This window comes from Rhinoderma darwinii (assembly GCF_050947455.1).
Source record: "Rhinoderma darwinii isolate aRhiDar2 chromosome 5 unlocalized genomic scaffold, aRhiDar2.hap1 SUPER_5_unloc_18, whole genome shotgun sequence".
Classification (NCBI taxonomy): Eukaryota; Metazoa; Chordata; class Amphibia; order Anura; family Rhinodermatidae; genus Rhinoderma; species Rhinoderma darwinii.
In genome coordinates, this window is record NW_027461774.1 from 19950 (window position 1) to 44878 (window position 24929).

General features: G+C 47.7%; 17 non-coding genes across 17 annotated transcripts; all 17 read right to left on the minus strand.

Annotated features, from left to right (window-relative positions):
- Positions 1-734: 734 nt before the first annotated feature.
- LOC142686559 (U2 spliceosomal RNA) lies at positions 735-925 on the minus strand. The gene has a single exon (XR_012855891.1). It is a non-coding gene; the product is annotated as a U2 spliceosomal RNA (small nuclear RNA).
- Positions 926-2216: 1291 nt separating this feature from the next.
- On the minus strand, positions 2217-2407 carry LOC142686571 (U2 spliceosomal RNA). Its single transcript, XR_012855902.1, has one exon. It is a non-coding gene; the product is annotated as a U2 spliceosomal RNA (small nuclear RNA).
- Positions 2408-3699: 1292 nt separating this feature from the next.
- Positions 3700-3890, minus strand: LOC142686583 (U2 spliceosomal RNA). The gene has a single exon (XR_012855913.1). It is a non-coding gene; the product is annotated as a U2 spliceosomal RNA (small nuclear RNA).
- Positions 3891-5170: 1280 nt separating this feature from the next.
- On the minus strand, positions 5171-5361 carry LOC142686678 (U2 spliceosomal RNA). The gene has a single exon (XR_012855998.1). It is a non-coding gene; the product is annotated as a U2 spliceosomal RNA (small nuclear RNA).
- A 1284-nt stretch (positions 5362-6645) lies between these two features.
- On the minus strand, positions 6646-6836 carry LOC142686595 (U2 spliceosomal RNA). Its single transcript, XR_012855924.1, has one exon. It is a non-coding gene; the product is annotated as a U2 spliceosomal RNA (small nuclear RNA).
- Positions 6837-8144: 1308 nt separating this feature from the next.
- On the minus strand, positions 8145-8335 carry LOC142686608 (U2 spliceosomal RNA). Its single transcript, XR_012855936.1, has one exon. It is a non-coding gene; the product is annotated as a U2 spliceosomal RNA (small nuclear RNA).
- Positions 8336-9623: 1288 nt separating this feature from the next.
- On the minus strand, positions 9624-9814 carry LOC142686621 (U2 spliceosomal RNA). Its single transcript, XR_012855947.1, has one exon. It is a non-coding gene; the product is annotated as a U2 spliceosomal RNA (small nuclear RNA).
- A 1268-nt stretch (positions 9815-11082) lies between these two features.
- Positions 11083-11273, minus strand: LOC142686633 (U2 spliceosomal RNA). The gene has a single exon (XR_012855958.1). It is a non-coding gene; the product is annotated as a U2 spliceosomal RNA (small nuclear RNA).
- A 1292-nt stretch (positions 11274-12565) lies between these two features.
- Positions 12566-12756, minus strand: LOC142686645 (U2 spliceosomal RNA). The gene has a single exon (XR_012855969.1). It is a non-coding gene; the product is annotated as a U2 spliceosomal RNA (small nuclear RNA).
- Positions 12757-14052: 1296 nt separating this feature from the next.
- Positions 14053-14243, minus strand: LOC142686658 (U2 spliceosomal RNA). The gene has a single exon (XR_012855980.1). It is a non-coding gene; the product is annotated as a U2 spliceosomal RNA (small nuclear RNA).
- Positions 14244-15527: 1284 nt separating this feature from the next.
- Positions 15528-15718, minus strand: LOC142686670 (U2 spliceosomal RNA). The gene has a single exon (XR_012855991.1). It is a non-coding gene; the product is annotated as a U2 spliceosomal RNA (small nuclear RNA).
- A 1288-nt stretch (positions 15719-17006) lies between these two features.
- Positions 17007-17197, minus strand: LOC142686682 (U2 spliceosomal RNA). The gene has a single exon (XR_012856002.1). It is a non-coding gene; the product is annotated as a U2 spliceosomal RNA (small nuclear RNA).
- A 1292-nt stretch (positions 17198-18489) lies between these two features.
- On the minus strand, positions 18490-18680 carry LOC142686694 (U2 spliceosomal RNA). The gene has a single exon (XR_012856013.1). It is a non-coding gene; the product is annotated as a U2 spliceosomal RNA (small nuclear RNA).
- A 1295-nt stretch (positions 18681-19975) lies between these two features.
- On the minus strand, positions 19976-20166 carry LOC142686705 (U2 spliceosomal RNA). The gene has a single exon (XR_012856020.1). It is a non-coding gene; the product is annotated as a U2 spliceosomal RNA (small nuclear RNA).
- Positions 20167-21450: 1284 nt separating this feature from the next.
- Positions 21451-21641, minus strand: LOC142686706 (U2 spliceosomal RNA). Its single transcript, XR_012856021.1, has one exon. It is a non-coding gene; the product is annotated as a U2 spliceosomal RNA (small nuclear RNA).
- Positions 21642-22921: 1280 nt separating this feature from the next.
- On the minus strand, positions 22922-23112 carry LOC142686708 (U2 spliceosomal RNA). Its single transcript, XR_012856023.1, has one exon. It is a non-coding gene; the product is annotated as a U2 spliceosomal RNA (small nuclear RNA).
- A 1292-nt stretch (positions 23113-24404) lies between these two features.
- On the minus strand, positions 24405-24595 carry LOC142686710 (U2 spliceosomal RNA). The gene has a single exon (XR_012856024.1). It is a non-coding gene; the product is annotated as a U2 spliceosomal RNA (small nuclear RNA).
- Positions 24596-24929: the final 334 nt, after the last annotated feature.

Genomic DNA, 24929 nt, shown 5'->3' on the forward strand with positions numbered 1-24929 from the left:
GCCAGGCTGTCTTTTTTTTGCACAGCTAGTTGCCTCCAGGAGGCCACAAGAGGGAGACAAGGGACTGCAAAATGGAAAATAGGCATCCACCAACTTTACAGACAACTTCTCCTTGCTCCTACAACCTCCATCCTTGCACAGTTTGTTATTCTTCTAGGTAACATAGTAACAAATCCAAATTGCTGCTCTCTTTGTAGGCAAGCAAGGCTTTGTTGCAACTGCAATTCTTACTTCTTCTTGAAATGTAGGGACGACAGTACATTCCATCACATCCATCTAGTGTACACAGGTAGGTCCATTGTGGCGGGCAGGCGAGCGGGCGGGCTGCTTTATTGGCTGTTTGCTGTTCCCCTACTCCACTCCACTATTTGACTGTTGTGCTGCATCAATCAATCAATCAATCAATCAATCAATCAATCAATCAATCAATCAATCAGTGGCTGGCTCAGGTGCAGCTCTTTAACTTACCTAAAAGGGAGGGCGGAGAGAAGACAAGGAAGGTGAATGAGGTGTTCCAATGTGAAATGCCGGAAACACAGAAACACAGACGACACACAACAAGAGGTGGCAATCTATTCATTAATTGCATTTAATCAATGAGCTCATTATCACTCATGCATTGTCCAACAGGTGTTGAAATAATGGGATTAAAAGGGGAGATCCCTTCAGAAAGACAGAAACAATAGCAAAGACAAAAAACACTTTTGGAATCTGCTTTTAGTCAACACATAAGGAAAGGGTGCACCGGTCCTGGAAATACTGCAATACCAGGTCAATGCGTGGAGTGGACAGAGCAAGCTCTATTTCCATCTCCCTGTTCTAAAAATCCATTTAATATATGGTCCCCAGATAGGGGACGTATCAGATATTAAACTGATAAGAACAGATACTACACTTGATCTTAGCCAAAAGGCCGAGAAGCGATAACCCGAACGGGCCGCGCGTTGCCCGAGCCTGCCCGATACTGCTGTTCAGCCCTTGCAGCGATTCAGCCTACTTCTAGGCAATTCCATGGGGCCCTGCAGGCTCACACACTCACAGCTACACGGGAGGTGAATAAAGGCCGGAGAGGAAGCCAGACAGGATTTGCTTCTTTTGCTTGCACCACAATGCAGTGCTGAAAGAGGAGGAATCTACATAAAAACGCCTTCCTGGCAACGCCCAAATGCCCTGCTGCCATGCAGATAAACACTGGCAGCGGCAGCAAGTGCATGCCCACAGCCACCCCTTGTTCCTTCACACCTTGTATCAGCTGTAATCCAGTCCAGTCCAGTGCTGCCTGCTGAGCAGCACTGACCAACACTGCCTGGGCCCAGGCTTTTATCTCTGAGGCCCCATTATGATGTCAGAAAGCTGGCTCTGGAATCCTGAGGGCTCCACTATGACACGTGCAAAGTTCCGTCTGAACTTTATATAAGACGGTGAGGCTCAGTCAGTCACTCAGTGTTGCCTGAGAGGGCGGCAACACTGCAACAGCCGGCCGCCAGGCTGTCTTTTTTTTGCACAGCTAGTTGCCTCCAGGAGGCCACAAGAGGGAGACAAGGGACTGCAAAATGGAAAATAGGCATCCACCAACTTTACAGACAACTTCTCCTTGCTCCTACAACCTCCATCCTTGCACAGTTTGTTATTCTTCTAGGTAACATAGTAACAAATCCAAATTGCTGCTCTCTTTGTAGGCAAGCAAGGCTTTGTTGCAACTGCAATTCTTACTTCTTCTTGAAATGTAGGGACGACAGTACATTCCATCACATCCATCTAGTGTACACAGGTAGGTCCATTGTGGCGGGCAGGCGAGCGGGCGGGCTGCTTTATTGGCTGTTTGCTGTTCCCCTACTCCACTCCACTATTTGACTGTTGTGCTGCATCAATCAATCAATCAATCAATCAATCAATCAATCAATCAATCAATCAATCAGTGGCTGGCTCAGGTGCAGCTCTTTAACTTACCTAAAAGGGAGGGCGGAGAGAAGACAAGGAAGGTGAATGAGGTGTTCCAATGTGAAATGCCGGAAACACAGAAACACAGACGACACACAACAAGAGGTGGCAATCTATTCATTAATTGCATTTAATCAATGAGCTCATTATCACTCATGCATTGTCCAACAGGTGTTGAAATAATGGGATTAAAAGGGGAGATCCCTTCAGAAAGACAGAAACAATAGCAAAGACAAAAAACACTTTTGGAATCTGCTTTTAGTCAACACATAAGGAAAGGGTGCACCGGTCCTGGAAATACTGCAATACCAGGTCAATGCGTGGAGTGGACAGAGCAAGCTCTATTTCCATCTCCCTGTTCTAAAAATCCATTTAATATATGGTCCCCAGATAGGGGACGTATCAGATATTAAACTGATAAGAACAGATACTACACTTGATCTTAGCCAAAAGGCCGAGAAGCGATAACCCGAACGGGCCGCGCGTTGCCCGAGCCTGCCCGATACTGCTGTTCAGCCCTTGCAGCGATTCAGCCTACTTCTAGGCAATTCCATGGGGCCCTGCAGGCTCACACACTCACAGCTACACGGGAGGTGAATAAAGGCCGGAGAGGAAGCCAGACAGGATTTGCTTCTTTTGCTTGCACCACAATGCAGTGCTGAAAGAGGAGGAATCTACATAAAAACGCCTTCCTGGCAACGCCCAAATGCCCTGCTGCCATGCAGATAAACACTGGCAGCGGCAGCAAGTGCATGCCCACAGCCACCCCTTGTTCCTTCACACCTTGTATCAGCTGTAATCCAGTCCAGTCCAGTGCTGCCTGCTGAGCAGCACTGACCAACACTGCCTGGGCCCAGGCTTTTATCTCTGAGGCCCCATTATGATGTCAGAAAGCTGGCTCTGGAATCCTGAGGGCTCCACTATGACACGTGCAAAGTTCCGTCTGAACTTTATATAAGACGGTGAGGCTCAGTCAGTCACTCAGTGTTGCCTGAGAGGGCAACACTGCAACAGCCGGCCGCCAGGCTGTCTTTTTTTTGCACAGCTAGTTGCCTCCAGGAGGCCACAAGAGGGAGACAAGGGACTGCAAAATGGAAAATAGGCATCCACCAACTTTACAGACAACTTCTCCTTGCTCCTACAACCTCCATCCTTGCACAGTTTGTTATTCTTCTAGGTAACATAGTAACAAATCCAAATTGCTGCTCTCTTTGTAGGCAAGCAAGGCTTTGTTGCAACTGCAATTCTTACTTCTTCTTGAAATGTAGGGACGACAGTACATTCCATCACATCCATCTAGTGCACACAGGTAGGTCCATTGTGGCGGGCAGGCGAGCGGGCGGGCTGCTTTATTGGCTGTTTGCTGTTCCCCTACTCCACTCCACTATTTGACTGTTGTGCTGCATCAATCAATCAATCAATCAATCAATCAATCAATCAATCAATCAATCAATCAATCAGTGGCTGGCTCAGGTGCAGCTCTTTAACTTACCTAAAAGGGAGGGCGGAGAGAAGACAAGGAAGGTGAATGAGGTGTTCCAATGTGAAATGCCAGAAACACAGAAACACAGACGACACACAACAAGAGGTGGCAATCTATTCATTAATTGCATTTAATCAATGAGCTCATTATCACTCATGCATTGTCCAACAGGTGTTGAAATAATGGGATTAAAAGGGGAGATCCCTTCAGAAAGACAGAAACAATAGCAAAGACAAAAAACACTTTTGGAATCTGCTTTTAGTCAACACATAAGGAAAGGGTGCACCGGTCCTGGAAATACTGCAATACCAGGTCAATGCGTGGAGTGGACAGAGCAAGCTCTATTTCCATCTCCCTGTTCTAAAAATCCATTTAATATATGGTCCCCAGATAGGGGACGTATCAGATATTAAACTGATAAGAACAGATACTACACTTGATCTTAGCCAAAAGGCCGAGAAGCGATAACCCGAACGGGCCGCGCGTTGCCCGAGCCTGCCCGATACTGCTGTTCAGCCCTTGCAGCGATTCAGCCTACTTCTAGGCAATTCCATGGGGCCCTGCAGGCTCACACACTCACAGCTACACGGGAGGTGAATAAAGGCCGGAGAGGAAGCCAGACAGGATTTGCTTCTTTTGCTTGCACCACAATGCAGTGCTGAAAGAGGAGGAATCTACATAAAAACGCCTTCCTGGCAACGCCCAAATGCCCTGCTGCCATGCAGATAAACACTGGCAGCGGCAGCAAGTGCATGCCCACAGCCACCCCTTGTTCCTTCACACCTTGTATCAGCTGTAATCCAGTCCAGTCCAGTGCTGCCTGCTGAGCAGCACTGACCAACACTGCCTGGGCCCAGGCTTTTATCTCTGAGGCCCCATTATGATGTCAGAAAGCTGGCTCTGGAATCCTGAGGGCTCCACTATGACACGTGCAAAGTTCCGTCTGAACTTTATATAAGACGGTGAGGCTCAGTCAGTCACTCAGTGTTGCCTGAGAGGGCAACACTGCAACAGCCGGCCACCAGGCTGTCTTTTTTTTGCACAGCTAGTTGCCTCCAGGAGGCCACAAGAGGGAGACAAGGGACTGCAAAATGGAAAATAGGCATCCACCAACTTTACAGACAACTTCTCCTTGCTCCTACAACCTCCATCCTTGCACAGTTTGTTATTCTTCTAGGTAACATAGTAACAAATCCAAATTGCTGCTCTCTTTGTAGGCAAGCAAGGCTTTGTTGCAACTGCAATTCTTACTTCTTCTTGAAATGTAGGGACGACAGTACATTCCATCACATCCATCTAGTGTACACAGGTAGGTCCATTGTGGCGGGCAGGCGAGCGGGCGGGCTGCTTTATTGGCTGTTTGCTGTTCCCCTACTCCACTCCACTATTTGACTGTTGTGCTGCATCAATCAATCAATCAATCAATCAATCAATCAATCAATCAATCAGTGGCTGGCTCAGGTGCAGCTCTTTAACTTACCTAAAAGGGAGGGCGGAGAGAAGACAAGGAAGGTGAATGAGGTGTTCCAATGTGAAATGCCGGAAACACAGAAACACAGACGACACACAACAAGAGGTGGCAATCTATTCATTAATTGCATTTAATCAATGAGCTCATTATCACTCATGCATTGTCCAACAGGTGTTGAAATAATGGGATTAAAAGGGGAGATCCCTTCAGAAAGACAGAAACAATAGCAAAGACAAAAAACACTTTTGGAATCTGCTTTTAGTCAACACATAAGGAAAGGGTGCACCGGTCCTGGAAATACTGCAATACCAGGTCAATGCGTGGAGTGGACAGAGCAAGCTCTATTTCCATCTCCCTGTTCTAAAAATCCATTTAATATATGGTCCCCAGATAGGGGACGTATCAGATATTAAACTGATAAGAACAGATACTACACTTGATCTTAGCCAAAAGGCCAAGAAGCGATAACCCGAACGGGCCGCGCGTTGCCCGAGCCTGCCCGATACTGCTGTTCAGCCCTTGCAGCGATTCAGCCTACTTCTAGGCAATTCCATGGGGCCCTGCAGGCTCACACACTCACAGCTACACGGGAGGTGAATAAAGGCCGGAGAGGAAGCCAGACAGGATTTGCTTCTTTTGCTTGCACCACAATGCAGTGCTGAAAGAGGAGGAATCTACATAAAAACGCCTTCCTGGCAACGCCCAAATGCCCTGCTGCCATGCAGATAAACACTGGCAGCGGCAGCAAGTGCATGCCCACAGCCACCCCTTGTTCCTTCACACCTTGTATCAGCTGTAATCCAGTCCAGTCCAGTGCTGCCTGCTGAGCAGCACTGACCAACACTGCCTGGGCCCAGGCTTTTATCTCTGAGGCCCCATTATGATGTCAGAAAGCTGGCTCTGGAATCCTGAGGGCTCCACTATGACACGTGCAAAGTTCCGTCTGAACTTTATATAAGACGGTGAGGCTCAGTCAGTCACTCAGTGTTGCCTGAGAGGGCAACACTGCAGCCGGCCGCCAGGCTGTCTTTTTTTTGCACAGCTAGTTGCCTCCAGGAGGCCACAAGAGGGAGACAAGGGACTGCAAAATGGAAAATAGGCATCCACCAACTTTACAGACAACTTCTCCTTGCTCCTACAACCTCCATCCTTGCACAGTTTGTTATTCTTCTAGGTAACATAGTAACAAATCCAAATTGCTGCTCTCTTTGTAGGCAAGCAAGGCTTTGTTGCAACTGCAATTCTTACTTCTTCTTGAAATGTAGGGACGACAGTACATTCCATCACATCCATCTAGTGTACACAGGTAGGTCCATTGTGGCGGGCAGGCGAGCGGGCGGGCTGCTTTATTGGCTGTTTGCTGTTCCCCTACTCCACTCCACTATTTGACTGTTGTGCTGCATCATCAATCAATCAATCAATCAATCAATCAATCAATCAATCAATCAATCAGTGGCTGGCTCAGGTGCAGCTCTTTAACTTACCTAAAAGGGAGGGCGGAGAGAAGACAAGGAAGGTGAATGAGGTGTTCCAATGTGAAATGCCGGAAACACAGAAACACAGACGACACACAACAAGAGGTGGCAATCTATTCATTAATTGCATTTAATCAATGAGCTCATTATCACTCATGCATTGTCCAACAGGTGTTGAAATAATGGGATTAAAAGGGGAGATCCCTTCAGAAAGACAGAAACAATAGCAAAGACAAAAAACACTTTTGGAATCTGCTTTTAGTCAAAACATAAGGAAAGGGTGCACCGGTCCTGGAAATACTGCAATACCAGGTCAATGCGTGGAGTGGACAGAGCAAGCTCTATTTCCATCTCCCTGTTCTAAAAATCCATTTAATATATGGTCCCCAGATAGGGGACGTATCAGATATTAAACTGATAAGAACAGATACTACACTTGATCTTAGCCAAAAGGCCGAGAAGCGATAACCCGAACGGGCCGCGCGTTGCCCGAGCCTGCCCGATACTGCTGTTCAGCCCTTGCAGCGATTCAGCCTACTTCTAGGCAATTCCATGGGGCCCTGCAGGCTCACACACTCACAGCTACACGGGAGGTGAATAAAGGCCGGAGAGGAAGCCAGACAGGATTTGCTTCTTTTGCTTGCACCACAATGCAGTGCTGAAAGAGGAGGAATCTACATAAAAACGCCTTCCTGGCAACGCCCAAATGCCCTGCTGCCATGCAGATAAACACTGGCAGTGGCAGCAAGTGCATGCCCACAGCCACCCCTTGTTCCTTCACACCTTGTATCAGCTGTAATCCAGTCCAGTCCAGTGCTGCCTGCTGAGCAGCACTGACCAACACTGCCTGGGCCCAGGCTTTTATCTCTGAGGCCCCATTATGATGTCAGAAAGCTGGCTCTGGAATCCTGAGGGCTCCACTATGACACGTGCAAAGTTCCGTCTGAACTTTATATAAGACGGTGAGGCTCAGTCAGTCACTCAGTGTTGCCTGAGAGGGCAACACTGCAACAGCCGGCCGCCAGGCTGTCTTTTTTTTGCACAGCTAGTTGCCTCCAGGAGGCCACAAGAGGGAGACAAGGGACTGCAAAATGGAAAATAGGCATCCACCAACTTTACAGACAACTTCTCCTTGCTCCTACAACCTCCATCCTTGCACAGTTTGTTATTCTTCTAGGTAACATAGTAACAAATCCAAATTGCTGCTCTCTTTGTAGGCAAGCAAGGCTTTGTTGCAACTGCAATTCTTACTTCTTCTTGAAATGTAGGGACGACAGTACATTCCATCACATCCATCTAGTGTACACAGGTAGGTCCATTGTGGCGGGCAGGCGAGCGGGCGGGCTGCTTTATTGGCTGTTTGCTGTTCCCCTACTCCACTCCACTATTTGACTGTTGTGCTGCATCAATCAATCAATCAATCAATCAATCAATCAATCAATCAATCAATCAATCAATCAATCAAGCAATCAATCAGTGGCTGGCTCAGGTGCAGCTCTTTAACTTACCTAAAAGGGAGGGCGGAGAGAAGACAAGGAAGGTGAATGAGGTGTTCCAATGTGAAATGCCGGAAACACAGAAACACAGACGACACACAACAAGAGGTGGCAATCTATTCATTAATTGCATTTAATCAATGAGCTCATTATCACTCATGCATTGTCCAACAGGTGTTGAAATAATGGGATTAAAAGGGGAGATCCCTTCAGAAAGACAGAAACAATAGCAAAGACAAAAAACACTTTTGGAATCTGCTTTTAGTCAACACATAAGGAAAGGGTGCACCGGTCCTGGAAATACTGCAATACCAGGTCAATGCGTGGAGTGGACAGAGCAAGCTCTATTTCCATCTCCCTGTTCTAAAAATCCATTTAATATATGGTCCCCAGATAGGGGACGTATCAGATATTAAACTGATAAGAACAGATACTACACTTGATCTTAGCCAAAAGGCCGAGAAGCGATAACCCGAACGGGCCGCGCGTTGCCCGAGCCTGCCCGATACTGCTGTTCAGCCCTTGCAGCGATTCAGCCTACTTCTAGGCAATTCCATGGGGCCCTGCAGGCTCACACACTCACAGCTACACGGGAGGTGAATAAAGGCCGGAGAGGAAGCCAGACAGGATTTGCTTCTTTTGCTTGCACCACAATGCAGTGCTGAAAGAGGAGGAATCTACATAAAAACGCCTTCCTGGCAACGCCCAAATGCCCTGCTGCCATGCAGATAAACACTGGCAGCGGCAGCAAGTGCATGCCCACAGCCACCCCTTGTTCCTTCACACCTTGTATCAGCTGTAATCCAGTCCAGTCCAGTGCTGCCTGCTGAGCAGCACTGACCAACACTGCCTGGGCCCAGGCTTTTATCTCTGAGGCCCCATTATGATGTCAGAAAGCTGGCTCTGGAATCCTGAGGGCTCCACTATGACACGTGCAAAGTTCCGTCTGAACTTTATATAAGACGGTGAGGCTCAGTCAGTCACTCAGTGTTGCCTGAGAGGGCAACACTGCAACAGCCGGCCGCCAGGCTGTCTTTTTTTTGCACAGCTAGTTGCCTCCAGGAGGCCACAAGAGGGAGACAAGGGACTGCAAAATGGAAAATAGGCATCCACCAACTTTACAGACAACTTCTCCTTGCTCCTACAACCTCCATCCTTGCACAGTTTGTTATTCTTCTAGGTAACATAGTAACAAATCCAAATTGCTGCTCTCTTTGTAGGCAAGCAAGGCTTTGTTGCAACTGCAATTCTTACTTCTTCTTGAAATGTAGGGACGACAGTACATTCCATCACATCCATCTAGTGTACACAGGTAGGTCCATTGTGGCGGGCAGGCGAGCGGGCGGGCTGCTTTATTGGCTGTTTGCTGTTCCCCTACTCCACTCCACTATTTGACTGTTGTGCTGCATCAATCAATCAATCAATCAATCAATCAATCAATCAATCAATCAATCAATCAGTGGCTGGCTCAGGTGCAGCTCTTTAACTTACCTAAAAGGGAGGGCGGAGAGAAGACAAGGAAGGTGAATGAGGTGTTCCAATGTGAAATGCCGGAAACACAGAAACACAGACGACACACAACAAGAGGTGGCAATCTATTCATTAATTGCATTTAATCAATGAGCTCATTATCACTCATGCATTGTCCAACAGGTGTTGAAATAATGGGATTAAAAGGGGAGATCCCTTCAGAAAGACAGAAACAATAGCAAAGACAAAAAACACTTTTGGAATCTGCTTTTAGTCAACACATAAGGAAAGGGTGCACCGGTCCTGGAAATACTGCAATACCAGGTCAATGCGTGGAGTGGACAGAGCAAGCTCTATTTCCATCTCCCTGTTCTAAAAATCCATTTAATATATGGTCCCCAGATAGGGGACGTATCAGATATTAAACTGATAAGAACAGATACTACACTTGATCTTAGCCAAAAGGCCGAGAAGCGATAACCCGAACGGGCCGCGCGTTGCCCGAGCCTGCCCGATACTGCTGTTCAGCCCTTGCAGCGATTCAGCCTACTTCTAGGCAATTCCATGGGGCCCTGCAGGCTCACACACTCACAGCTACACGGGAGGTGAATAAAGGCCGGAGAGGAAGCCAGACAGGATTTGCTTCTTTTGCTTGCACCACAATGCAGTGCTGAAAGAGGAGGAATCTACATAAAAACGCCTTCCTGGCAACGCCCAAATGCCCTGCTGCCATGCAGATAAACACTGGCAGCGGCAGCAAGTGCATGCCCACAGCCACCCCTTGTTCCTTCACACCTTGTATCAGCTGTAATCCAGTCCAGTCCAGTGCTGCCTGCTGAGCAGCACTGACCAACACTGCCTGGGCCCAGGCTTTTATCTCTGAGGCCCCATTATGATGTCAGAAAGCTGGCTCTGGAATCCTGAGGGCTCCACTATGACACGTGCAAAGTTCCGTCTGAACTTTATATAAGACGGTGAGGCTCAGTCAGTCACTCAGTGTTGCCTGAGAGGGCAACACTGCAACAGCCGGCCGCCAGGCTGTCTTTTTTTTGCACAGCTAGTTGCCTCCAGGAGGCCACAAGAGGGAGACAAGGGACTGCAAAATGGAAAATAGGCATCCACCAACTTTACAGACAACTTCTCCTTGCTCCTACAACCTCCATCCTTGCACAGTTTGTTATTCTTCTAGGTAACATAGTAACAAATCCAAATTGCTGCTCTCTTTGTAGGCAAGCAAGGCTTTGTTGCAACTGCAATTCTTACTTCTTCTTGAAATGTAGGGACGACAGTACATTCCATCACATCCATCTAGTGTACACAGGTAGGTCCATTGTGGCGGGCAGGCGAGCGGGCGGGCTGCTTTATTGGCTGTTTGCTGTTCCCCTACTCCACTCCACTATTTGACTGTTGTGCTGCATCAATCAATCAATCAATCAATCAATCAATCAATCAATCAATCAGGTGCAGCTCTTTAACTTACCTAAAAGGGAGGGCGGAGAGAAGACAAGGAAGGTGAATGAGGTGTTCCAATGTGAAATGCCGGAAACACAGAAACACAGACGACACACAACAAGAGGTGGCAATCTATTCATTAATTGCATTTAATCAATGAGCTCATTATCACTCATGCATTGTCCAACAGGTGTTGAAATAATGGGATTAAAAGGGGAGATCCCTTCAGAAAGACAGAAACAATAGCAAAGACAAAAAACACTTTTGGAATCTGCTTTTAGTCAACACATAAGGAAAGGGTGCACCGGTCCTGGAAATACTGCAATACCAGGTCAATGCGTGGAGTGGACAGAGCAAGCTCTATTTCCATCTCCCTGTTCTAAAAATCCATTTAATATATGGTCCCCAGATAGGGGACGTATCAGATATTAAACTGATAAGAACAGATACTACACTTGATCTTAGCCAAAAGGCCGAGAAGCGATAACCCGAATGGGCCGCGCGTTGCCCGAGCCTGCCCGATACTGCTGTTCAGCCCTTGCAGCGATTCAGCCTACTTCTAGGCAATTCCATGGGGCCCTGCAGGCTCACACACTCACAGCTACACGGGAGGTGAATAAAGGCCGGAGAGGAAGCCAGACAGGATTTGCTTCTTTTGCTTGCACCACAATGCAGTGCTGAAAGAGGAGGAATCTACATAAAAACGCCTTCCTGGCAACGCCCAAATGCCCTGCTGCCATGCAGATAAACACTGGCAGCGGCAGCAAGTGCATGCCCACAGCCACCCCTTGTTCCTTCACACCTTGTATCAGCTGTAATCCAGTCCAGTCCAGTGCTGCCTGCTGAGCAGCACTGACCAACACTGCCTGGGCCCAGGCTTTTATCTCTGAGGCCCCATTATGATGTCAGAAAGCTGGCTCTGGAATCCTGAGGGCTCCACTATGACACGTGCAAAGTTCCGTCTGAACTTTATATAAGACGGTGAGGCTCAGTCAGTCACTCAGTGTTGCCTGAGAGGGCAACACTGCAACAGCCGGCCGCCAGGCTGTCTTTTTTTTGCACAGCTAGTTGCCTCCAGGAGGCCACAAGAGGGAGACAAGGGACTGCAAAATGGAAAATAGGCATCCACCAACTTTACAGACAACTTCTCCTTGCTCCTACAACCTCCATCCTTGCACAGTTTGTTATTCTTCTAGGTAACATAGTAACAAATCCAAATTGCTGCTCTCTTTGTAGGCAAGCAAGGCTTTGTTGCAACTGCAATTCTTACTTCTTCTTGAAATGTAGGGACGACAGTACATTCCATCACATCCATCTAGTGTACACAGGTAGGTCCATTGTGGCGGGCAGGCGAGCGGGCGGGCTGCTTTATTGGCTGTTTGCTGTTCCCCTACTCCACTCCACTATTTGACTGTTGTGCTGCATCAATCAATCAATCAATCAATCAATCAATCAATCAATCAATCAATCAATCAATCAGTGGCTGGCTCAGGTGCAGCTCTTTAACTTACCTAAAAGGGAGGGCGGAGAGAAGACAAGGAAGGTGAATGAGGTGTTCCAATGTGAAATGCCGGAAACACAGAAACACAGACGACACACAACAAGAGGTGGCAATCTATTCATTAATTGCATTTAATCAATGAGCTCATTATCACTCATGCATTGTCCAACAGGTGTTGAAATAATGGGATTAAAAGGGGAGATCCCTTCAGAAAGACAGAAACAATAGCAAAGACAAAAAACACTTTTGGAATCTGCTTTTAGTCAACACATAAGGAAAGGGTGCACCGGTCCTGGAAATACTGCAATACCAGGTCAATGCGTGGAGTGGACAGAGCAAGCTCTATTTCCATCTCCCTGTTCTAAAAATCCATTTAATATATGGTCCCCAGATAGGGGACGTATCAGATATTAAACTGATAAGAACAGATACTACACTTGATCTTAGCCAAAAGGCCGAGAAGCGATAACCCGAACGGGCCGCGCGTTGCCCGAGCCTGCCCGATACTGCTGTTCAGCCCTTGCAGCGATTCAGCCTACTTCTAGGCAATTCCATGGGGCCCTGCAGGCTCACACACTCACAGCTACACGGGAGGTGAATAAAGGCCGGAGAGGAAGCCAGACAGGATTTGCTTCTTTTGCTTGCACCACAATGCAGTGCTGAAAGAGGAGGAATCTACATAAAAACGCCTTCCTGGCAACGCCCAAATGCCCTGCTGCCATGCAGATAAACACTGGCAGCGGCAGCAAGTGCATGCCCACAGCCACCCCTTGTTCCTTCACACCTTGTATCAGCTGTAATCCAGTCCAGTCCAGTGCTGCCTGCTGAGCAGCACTGACCAACACTGCCTGGGCCCAGGCTTTTATCTCTGAGGCCCCATTATGATGTCAGAAAGCTGGCTCTGGAATCCTGAGGGCTCCACTATGACACGTGCAAAGTTCCGTCTGAACTTTATATAAGACGGTGAGGCTCAGTCAGTCACTCAGTGTTGCCTGAGAGGGCAACACTGCAACAGCCGGCCGCCAGGCTGTCTTTTTTTTGCACAGCTAGTTGCCTCCAGGAGGCCACAAGAGGGAGACAAGGGACTGCAAAATGGAAAATAGGCATCCACCAACTTTACAGACAACTTCTCCTTGCTCCTACAACCTCCATCCTTGCACAGTTTGTTATTCTTCTAGGTAACATAGTAACAAATCCAAATTGCTGCTCTCTTTGTAGGCAAGCAAGGCTTTGTTGCAACTGCAATTCTTACTTCTTCTTGAAATGTAGGGACGACAGTACATTCCATCACATCCATCTAGTGTACACAGGTAGGTCCATTGTGGCGGGCAGGCGAGCGGGCGGGCTGCTTTATTGGCTGTTTGCTGTTCCCCTACTCCACTCCACTATTTGACTGTTGTGCTGCATCAATCAATCAATCAATCAATCAATCAATCAATCAATCAATCAATCAATCAATCAATCAGTGGCTGGCTCAGGTGCAGCTCTTTAACTTACCTAAAAGGGAGGGCGGAGAGAAGACAAGGAAGGTGAATGAGGTGTTCCAATGTGAAATGCCGGAAACACAGAAACACAGACGACACACAACAAGAGGTGGCAATCTATTCATTAATTGCATTTAATCAATGAGCTCATTATCACTCATGCATTGTCCAACAGGTGTTGAAATAATGGGATTAAAAGGGGAGATCCCTTCAGAAAGACAGAAACAATAGCAAAGACAAAAAACACTTTTGGAATCTGCTTTTAGTCAACACATAAGGAAAGGGTGCACCGGTCCTGGAAATACTGCAATACCAGGTCAATGCGTGGAGTGGACAGAGCAAGCTCTATTTCCATCTCCCTGTTCTAAAAATCCATTTAATATATGGTCCCCAGATAGGGGACGTATCAGATATTAAACTGATAAGAACAGATACTACACTTGATCTTAGCCAAAAGGCCGAGAAGCGATAACCCGAACGGGCCGCGCGTTGCCCGAGCCTGCCCGATACTGCTGTTCAGCCCTTGCAGCGATTCAGCCTACTTCTAGGCAATTCCATGGGGCCCTGCAGGCTCACACACTCACAGCTACACGGGAGGTGAATAAAGGCCGGAGAGGAAGCCAGACAGGATTTGCTTCTTTTGCTTGCACCACAATGCAGTGCTGAAAGAGGAGGAATCTACATAAAAACGCCTTCCTGGCAACGCCCAAATGCCCTGCTGCCATGCAGATAAACACTGGCAGCGGCAGCAAGTGCATGCCCACAGCCACCCCTTGTTCCTTCACACCTTGTATCAGCTGTAATCCAGTCCAGTCCAGTGCTGCCTGCTGAGCAGCACTGACCAACACTGCCTGGGCCCAGGCTTTTATCTCTGAGGCCCCATTATGATGTCAGAAAGCTGGCTCTGGAATCCTGAGGGCTCCACTATGACACGTGCAAAGTTCCGTCTGAACTTTATATAAGACGGTGAGGCTCAGTCAGTCACTCAGTGTTGCCTGAGAGGGCAACACTGCAACAGCCGGCCGCCAGGCTGTCTTTTTTTTGCACAGATAGTTGCCTCCAGGAGGCCACAAGAGGGAGACAAGGGACTGCAAAATGGAAAATAGGCATCCACCAACTTTACAGACAACTTCTCCTTGCTCCTACAACCTCCATCCTTGCACAGTTTGTTATTCTTCTAGGTAACATAGTAACAAATCCAAATTGCTGCTCTCTTTGTAGGCAAGCAAGGCTTTGTTGCAACTGCAATTCTTACTTCTTCTTGAAATGTAGGGACGACAGTACATTCCATCACATCCATCTAGTGTACACAGGTAGGTCCATTGTGGCGGGCAGGCGAGCGGGCGGGCTGCTTTATTGGCTGTTTGCTGTTCCCCTACTCCACTCCACTATTTGACTGTTGTGCTGCATCAATCAATCAATCAATCAATCAATCAATCAATCAATCAATCAATCAGTGGCTGGCTCAGGTGCAGCTCTTTAACTTACCTAAAAGGGAGGGCGGAGAGAAGACAAGGAAGGTGAATGAGGTGTTCCAATGTGAAATGCCGGAAACACAGAAACACAGACGACACACAACAAGAGGTGGCAATCTATTCATTAATTGCATTTAATCAATGAGCTCATTATCACTCATGCATTGTCCAACAGGTGTTGAAATAATGGGATTAAAAGGGGAGATCCCTTCAGAAAGACAGAAACAATAGCAAAGACAAGAAACACTTTTGGAATCTGCTTTTAGTCAACACATAAGGAAAGGGTGCACCGGTCCTGGAAATACTGCAATACCAGGTCAATGCGTGGAGTGGACAGAGCAAGCTCTATTTCCATCTCCCTGTTCTAAAAATCCATTTAATATATGGTCCCCAGATAGGGGACGTATCAGATATTAAACTGATAAGAACAGATACTACACTTGATCTTAGCCAAAAGGCCGAGAAGCGATAACCCGAACGGGCCGCGCGTTGCCCGAGCCTGCCCGATACTGCTGTTCAGCCCTTGCAGCGATTCAGCCTACTTCTAGGCAATTCCATGGGGCCCTGCAGGCTCACACACTCACAGCTACACGGGAGGTGAATAAAGGCCGGAGAGGAAGCCAGACAGGATTTGCTTCTTTTGCTTGCACCACAATGCAGTGCTGAAAGAGGAGGAATCTACATAAAAACGCCTTCCTGGCAACGCCCAAATGCCCTGCTGCCATGCAGATAAACACTGGCAGCGGCAGCAAGTGCATGCCCACAGCCACCCCTTGTTCCTTCACACCTTGTATCAGCTGTAATCCAGTCCAGTCCAGTGCTGCCTGCTGAGCAGCACTGACCAACACTGCCTGGGCCCAGGCTTTTATCTCTGAGGCCCCATTATGATGTCAGAAAGCTGGCTCTGGAATCCTGAGGGCTCCACTATGACACGTGCAAAGTTCCGTCTGAACTTTATATAAGACGGTGAGGCTCAGTCAGTCACTCAGTGTTGCCTGAGAGGGCAACACTGCAACAGCCGGCCGCCAGGCTGTCTTTTTTTTGCACAGCTAGTTGCCTCCAGGAGGCCACAAGAGGGAGACAAGGGACTGCAAAATGGAAAATAGGCATCCACCAACTTTACAGACAACTTCTCCTTGCTCCTACAACCTCCATCCTTGCACAGTTTGTTATTCTTCTAGGTAACATAGTAACAAATCCAAATTGCTGCTCTCTTTGTAGGCAAGCAAGGCTTTGTTGCAACTGCAATTCTTACTTCTTCTTGAAATGTAGGGACGACAGTACATTCCATCACATCCATCTAGTGTACACAGGTAGGTCCATTGTGGCGGGCAGGCGAGCGGGCGGGCTGCTTTATTGGCTGTTTGCTGTTCCCCTACTCCACTCCACTATTTGACTGTTGTGCTGCATCAATCAATCAATCAATCAATCAATCAATCAATCAATCAATCAATCAATCAGTGGCTGGCTCAGGTGCAGCTCTTTAACTTACCTAAAAGGGAGGGCGGAGAGAAGACAAGGAAGGTGAATGAGGTGTTCCAATGTGAAATGCCGGAAACACAGAAACACAGACGACACACAACAAGAGGTGGCAATCTATTCATTAATTGCATTTAATCAATGAGCTCATTATCACTCATGCATTGTCCAACAGGTGTTGAAATAATGGGATTAAAAGGGGAGATCCCTTCAGAAAGACAGAAACAATAGCAAAGACAAAAAACACTTTTGGAATCTGCTTTTAGTCAACACATAAGGAAAGGGTGCACCGGTCCTGGAAATACTGCAATACCAGGTCAATGCGTGGAGTGGACAGAGCAAGCTCTATTTCCATCTCCCTGTTCTAAAAATCCATTTAATATATGGTCCCCAGATAGGGGACGTATCAGATATTAAACTGATAAGAACAGATACTACACTTGATCTTAGCCAAAAGGCCGAGAAGCGATAACCCGAACGGGCCGCGCGTTGCCCGAGCCTGCCCGATACTGCTGTTCAGCCCTTGCAGCGATTCAGCCTACTTCTAGGCAATTCCATGGGGCCCTGCAGGCTCACACACTCACAGCTACACGGGAGGTGAATAAAGGCCGGAGAGGAAGCCAGACAGGATTTGCTTCTTTTGCTTGCACCACAATGCAGTGCTGAAAGAGGAGGAATCTACATAAAAACGCCTTCCTGGCAACGCCCAAATGCCCTGCTGCCATGCAGATAAACACTGGCAGCGGCAGCAAGTGCATGCCCACAGCCACCCCTTGTTCCTTCACACCTTGTATCAGCTGTAATCCAGTCCAGTCCAGTGCTGCCTGCTGAGCAGCACTGACCAACACTGCCTGGGCCCAGGCTTTTATCTCTGAGGCCCCATTATGATGTCAGAAAGCTGGCTCTGGAATCCTGAGGGCTCCACTATGACACGTGCAAAGTTCCGTCTGAACTTTATATAAGACGGTGAGGCTCAGTCAGTCACTCAGTGTTGCCTGAGAGGGCAACACTGCAACAGCCGGCCGCCAGGCTGTCTTTTTTTTGCACAGCTAGTTGCCTCCAGGAGGCCACAAGAGGGAGACAAGGGACTGCAAAATGGAAAATAGGCATCCACCAACTTTACAGACAACTTCTCCTTGCTCCTACAACCTCCATCCTTGCACAGTTTGTTATTCTTCTAGGTAACATAGTAACAAATCCAAATTGCTGCTCTCTTTGTAGGCAAGCAAGGCTTTGTTGCAACTGCAATTCTTACTTCTTCTTGAAATGTAGGGACGACAGTACATTCCATCACATCCATCTAGTGTACACAGGTAGGTCCATTGTGGCGGGCAGGCGAGCGGGCGGGCTGCTTTATTGGCTGTTTGCTGTTCCCCTACTCCACTCCACTATTTGACTGTTGTGCTGCATCAATCAATCAATCAATCAATCAATCAATCAATCAATCAATCAATCAATCAATCAGTGGCTGGCTCAGGTGCAGCTCTTTAACTTACCTAAAAGGGAGGGCGGAGAGAAGACAAGGAAGGTGAATGAGGTGTTCCAATGTGAAATGCCGGAAACACAGAAACACAGACGACACACAACAAGAGGTGGCAATCTATTCATTAATTGCATTTAATCAATGAGCTCATTATCACTCATGCATTGTCCAACAGGTGTTGAAATAATGGGATTAAAAGGGGAGATCCCTTCAGAAAGACAGAAACAATAGCAAAGACAAAAAACACTTTTGGAATCTGCTTTTAGTCAACACATAAGGAAAGGGTGCACCGGTCCTGGAAATACTGCAATACCAGGTCAATGCGTGGAGTGGACAGAGCAAGCTCTATTTCCATCTCCCTGTTCTAAAAATCCATTTAATATATGGTCCCCAGATAGGGGACGTATCAGATATTAAACTGATAAGAACAGATACTACACTTGATCTTAGCCAAAAGGCCGAGAAGCGATAACCCGAACGGGCCGCGCGTTGCCCGAGCCTGCCCGATACTGCTGTTCAGCCCTTGCAGCGATTCAGCCTACTTCTAGGCAATTCCATGGGGCCCTGCAGGCTCACACACTCACAGCTACACGGGAGGTGAATAAAGGCCGGAGAGGAAGCCAGACAGGATTTGCTTCTTTTGCTTGCACCACAATGCAGTGCTGAAAGAGGAGGAATCTACATAAAAACGCCTTCCTGGCAACGCCCAAATGCCCTGCTGCCATGCAGATAAACACTGGCAGCGGCAGCAAGTGCATGCCCACAGCCACCCCTTGTTCCTTCACACCTTGTATCAGCTGTAATCCAGTCCAGTCCAGTGCTGCCTGCTGAGCAGCACTGACCAACACTGCCTGGGCCCAGGCTTTTATCTCTGAGGCCCCATTATGATGTCAGAAAGCTGGCTCTGGAATCCTGAGGGCTCCACTATGACACGTGCAAAGTTCCGTCTGAACTTTATATAAGACGGTGAGGCTCAGTCAGTCACTCAGTGTTGCCTGAGAGGGCAACACTGCAACAGCCGGCCGCCAGGCTGTCTTTTTTTTGCACAGCTAGTTGCCTCCAGGAGGCCACAAGAGGGAGACAAGGGACTGCAAAATGGAAAATAGGCATCCACCAACTTTACAGACAACTTCTCCTTGCTCCTACAACCTCCATCCTTGCACAGTTTGTTATTCTTCTAGGTAACATAGTAACAAATCCAAATTGCTGCTCTCTTTGTAGGCAAGCAAGGCTTTGTTGCAACTGCAATTCTTACTTCTTCTTGAAATGTAGGGACGACAGTACATTCCATCACATCCATCTAGTGTACACAGGTAGGTCCATTGTGGCGGGCAGGCGAGCGGGCGGCTGCTTTATTGGCTGTTTGCTGTTCCCCTACTCCACTCCACTATTTGACTGTTGTGCTGCATCAATCAATCAATCAATCAATCAATCAATCAATCAATCAATCAATCAATCAATCAATCAGTGGCTGGCTCAGGTGCAGCTCTTTAACTTACCTAAAAGGGAGGGCGGAGAGAAGACAAGGAAGGTGAATGAGGTGTTCCAATGTGAAATGCCGGAAACACAGAAACACAGACGACACACAACAAGAGGTGGCAATCTATTCATTAATTGCATTTAATCAATGAGCTCATTATCACTCATGCATTGTCCAACAGGTGTTGAAATAATGGGATTAAAAGGGGAGATCCCTTCAGAAAGACAGAAACAATAGCAAAGACAAAAAACACTTTTGGAATCTGCTTTTAGTCAACACATAAGGAAAGGGTGCACCGGTCCTGGAAATACTGCAATACCAGGTCAATGCGTGGAGTGGACAGAGCAAGCTCTATTTCCATCTCCCTGTTCTAAAAATCCATTTAATATATGGTCCCCAGATAGGGGACGTATCAGATATTAAACTGATAAGAACAGATACTACACTTGATCTTAGCCAAAAGGCCGAGAAGCGATAACCCGAACGGGCCGCGCGTTGCCCGAGCCTGCCCGATACTGCTGTTCAGCCCTTGCAGCGATTCAGCCTACTTCTAGGCAATTCCATGGGGCCCTGCAGGCTCACACACTCACAGCTACACGGGAGGTGAATAAAGGCCGGAGAGGAAGCCAGACAGGATTTGCTTCTTTTGCTTGCACCACAATGCAGTGCTGAAAGAGGAGGAATCTACATAAAAACGCCTTCCTGGCAACGCCCAAATGCCCTGCTGCCATGCAGATAAACACTGGCAGCGGCAGCAAGTGCATGCCCACAGCCACCCCTTGTTCCTTCACACCTTGTATCAGCTGTAATCCAGTCCAGTCCAGTGCTGCCTGCTGAGCAGCACTGACCAACACTGCCTGGGCCCAGGCTTTTATCTCTGAGGCCCCATTATGATGTCAGAAAGCTGGCTCTGGAATCCTGAGGGCTCCACTATGACACGTGCAAAGTTCCGTCTGAACTTTATATAAGACGGTGAGGCTCAGTCAGTCACTCAGTGTTGCCTGAGAGGGCAACACTGCAACAGCCGGCCGCCAGGCTGTCTTTTTTTTGCACAGCTAGTTGCCTCCAGGAGGCCACAAGAGGGAGACAAGGGACTGCAAAATGGAAAATAGTCATCCACCAACTTTACAGACAACTTCTCCTTGCTCCTACAACCTCCATCCTTGCACAGTTTGTTATTCTTCTAGGTAACATAGTAACAAATCCAAATTGCTGCTCTCTTTGTAGGCAAGCAAGGCTTTGTTGCAACTGCAATTCTTACTTCTTCTTGAAATGTAGGGACGACAGTACATTCCATCACATCCATCTAGTGTACACAGGTAGGTCCATTGTGGCGGGCAGGCGAGCGGGCGGGCTGCTTTATTGGCTGTTTGCTGTTCCCCTACTCCACTCCACTATTTGACTGTTGTGCTGCATCAATCAATCAATCAATCAATCAATCAATCAATCAATCAATCAATCAGTGGCTGGCTCAGGTGCAGCTCTTTAACTTACCTAAAAGGGAGGGCGGAGAGAAGACAAGGAAGGTGAATGAGGTGTTCCAATGTGAAATGCCGGAAACACAGAAACACAGACGACACACAACAAGAGGTGGCAATCTATTCATTAATTGCATTTAATCAATGAGCTCATTATCACTCATGCATTGTCCAACAGGTGTTGAAATAATGGGATTAAAAGGGGAGATCCCTTCAGAAAGACAGAAACAATAGCAAAGACAAGAAACACTTTTGGAATCTGCTTTTAGTCAACACATAAGGAAAGGGTGCACCGGTCCTGGAAATACTGCAATACCAGGTCAATGCGTGGAGTGGACAGAGCAAGCTCTATTTCCATCTCCCTGTTCTAAAAATCCATTTAATATATGGTCCCCAGATAGGGGACGTATCAGATATTAAACTGATAAGAACAGATACTACACTTGATCTTAGCCAAAAGGCCGAGAAGCGATAACCCGAACGGGCCGCGCGTTGCCCGAGCCTGCCCGATACTGCTGTTCAGCCCTTGCAGCGATTCAGCCTACTTCTAGGCAATTCCATGGGGCCCTGCAGGCTCACACACTCACAGCTACACGGGAGGTGAATAAAGGCCGGAGAGGAAGCCAGACAGGATTTGCTTCTTTTGCTTGCACCACAATGCAGTGCTGAAAGAGGAGGAATCTACATAAAAACGCCTTCCTGGCAACGCCCAAATGCCCTGCTGCCATGCAGATAAACACTGGCAGCGGCAGCAAGTGCATGCCCACAGCCACCCCTTGTTCCTTCACACCTTGTATCAGCTGTAATCCAGTCCAGTCCAGTGCTGCCTGCTGAGCAGCACTGACCAACACTGCCTGGGCCCAGGCTTTTATCTCTGAGGCCCCATTATGATGTCAGAAAGCTGGCTCTGGAATCCTGAGGGCTCCACTATGACACGTGCAAAGTTCCGTCTGAACTTTATATAAGACGGTGAGGCTCAGTCAGTCACTCAGTGTTGCCTGAGAGGGCAACACTGCAACAGCCGGCCGCCAGGCTGTCTTTTTTTTGCACAGCTAGTTGCCTCCAGGAGGCCACAAGAGGGAGACAAGGGACTGCAAAATGGAAAATAGGCATCCACCAACTTTACAGACAACTTCTCCTTGCTCCTACAACCTCCATCCTTGCACAGTTTGTTATTCTTCTAGGTAACATAGTAACAAATCCAAATTGCTGCTCTCTTTGTAGGCAAGCAAGGCTTTGTTGCAACTGCAATTCTTACTTCTTCTTGAAATGTAGGGACGACAGTACATTCCATCACATCCATCTAGTGTACACAGGTAGGTCCATTGTGGCGGGCAGGCGAGCGGGCGGGCTGCTTTATTGGCTGTTTGCTGTTCCCCTACTCCACTCCACTATTTGACTGTTGTGCTGCATCAATCAATCAATCAATCAATCAATCAATCAATCAATCAATCAGTGGCTGGCTCAGGTGCAGCTCTTTAACTTACCTAAAAGGGAGGGCGGAGAGAAGACAAGGAAGGTGAATGAGGTGTTCCAATGTGAAATGCCGGAAACACAGAAACACAGACGACACACAACAAGAGGTGGCAATCTATTCATTAATTGCATTTAATCAATGAGCTCATTATCACTCATGCATTGTCCAACAGGTGTTGAAATAATGGGATTAAAAGGGGAGATCCCTTCAGAAAGACAGAAACAATAGCAAAGACAAAAAACACTTTTGGAATCTGCTTTTAGTCAACACATAAGGAAAGGGTGCACCGGTCCTGGAAATACTGCAATACCAGGTCAATGCGTGGAGTGGACAGAGCAAGCTCTATTTCCATCTCCCTGTTCTAAAAATCCATTTAATATATGGTCCCCAGATAGGGGACGTATCAGATATTAAACTGATAAGAACAGATACTACACTTGATCTTAGCCAAAAGGCCGAGAAGCGATAACCCGAACGGGCCGCGCGTTGCCCGAGCCTGCCCGATACTGCTGTTCAGCCCTTGCAGCGATTCAGCCTACTTCTAGGCAATTCCATGGGGCCCTGCAGGCTCACACACTCACAGCTACACGGGAGGTGAATAAAGGCCGGAGAGGAAGCCAGACAGGATTTGCTTCTTTTGCTTGCACCACAATGCAGTGCTGAAAGAGGAGGAATCTACATAAAAACGCCTTCCTGGCAACGCCCAAATGCCCTGCTGCCATGCAGATAAACACTGGCAGCGGCAGCAAGTGCATGCCCACAGCCACCCCTTGTTCCTTCACACCTTGTATCAGCTGTAATCCAGTCCAGTCCAGTGCTGCCTGCTGAGCAGCACTGACCAACACTGCCTGGGCCCAGGCTTTTATCTCTGAGGCCCCATTATGATGTCAGAAAGCTGGCTCTGGAATCCTGAGGGCTCCACTATGACACGTGCAAAGTTCCGTCTGAACTTTATATAAGACGGTGAGGCTCAGTCAGTCACTCAGTGTTGCCTGAGAGGGCAACACTGCAACAGCCGGCCGCCAGGCTGTCTTTTTTTTGCACAGCTAGTTGCCTCCAGGAGGCCACAAGAGGGAGACAAGGGACTGCAAAATGGAAAATAGGCATCCACCAACTTTACAGACAACTTCTCCTTGCTCCTACAACCTCCATCCTTGCACAGTTTGTTATTCTTCTAGGTAACATAGTAACAAATCCAAATTGCTGCTCTCTTTGTAGGCAAGCAAGGCTTTGTTGCAACTGCAATTCTTACTTCTTCTTGAAATGTAGGGACGACAGTACATTCCATCACATCCATCTAGTGTACACAGGTAGGTCCATTGTGGCGGGCAGGCGAGCGGGCGGGCTGCTTTATTGGCTGTTTGCTGTTCCCCTACTCCACTCCACTATTTGACTGTTGTGCTGCATCAATCAATCAATCAATCAATCAATCAATCAATCAATCAATCAATCAATCAATCAGTGGCTGGCTCAGGTGCAGCTCTTTAACTTACCTAAAAGGGAGGGCGGAGAGAAGACAAGGAAGGTGAATGAGGTGTTCCAATGTGAAATGCCGGAAACACAGAAACACAGACGACACACAACAAGAGGTGGCAATCTATTCATTAATTGCATTTAATCAATGAGCTCATTATCACTCATGCATTGTCCAACAGGTGTTGAAATAATGGGATTAAAAGGGGAGATCCCTTCAGAAAGACAGAAACAATAGCAAAGACAAAAAACACTTTTGGAATCTGCTTTTAGTCAACACATAAGGAAAGGGTGCACCGGTCCTGGAAATACTGCAATACCAGGTCAATGCGTGGAGTGGACAGAGCAAGCTCTATTTCCATCTCCCTGTTCTAAAAATCCATTTAATATATGGTCCCCAGATAGGGGACGTATCAGATATTAAACTGATAAGAACAGATACTACACTTGATCTTAGCCAAAAGGCCGAGAAGCGATAACCCGAACGGGCCGCGCGTTGCCCGAGCCTGCCCGATACTGCTGTTCAGCCCTTGCAGCGATTCAGCCTACTTCTAGGCAATTCCATGGGGCCCTGCAGGCTCACACACTCACAGCTACACGGGAGGTGAATAAAGGCCGGAGAGGAAGCCAGACAGGATTTGCTTCTTTTGCTTGCACCACAATGCAGTGCTGAAAGAGGAGGAATCTACATAAAAACGCCTTCCTGGCAACGCCCAAATGCCCTGCTGCCATGCAGATAAACACTGGCAGCGGCAGCAAGTGCATGCCCACAGCCACCCCTTGTTCCTTCACACCTTGTATCAGCTGTAAT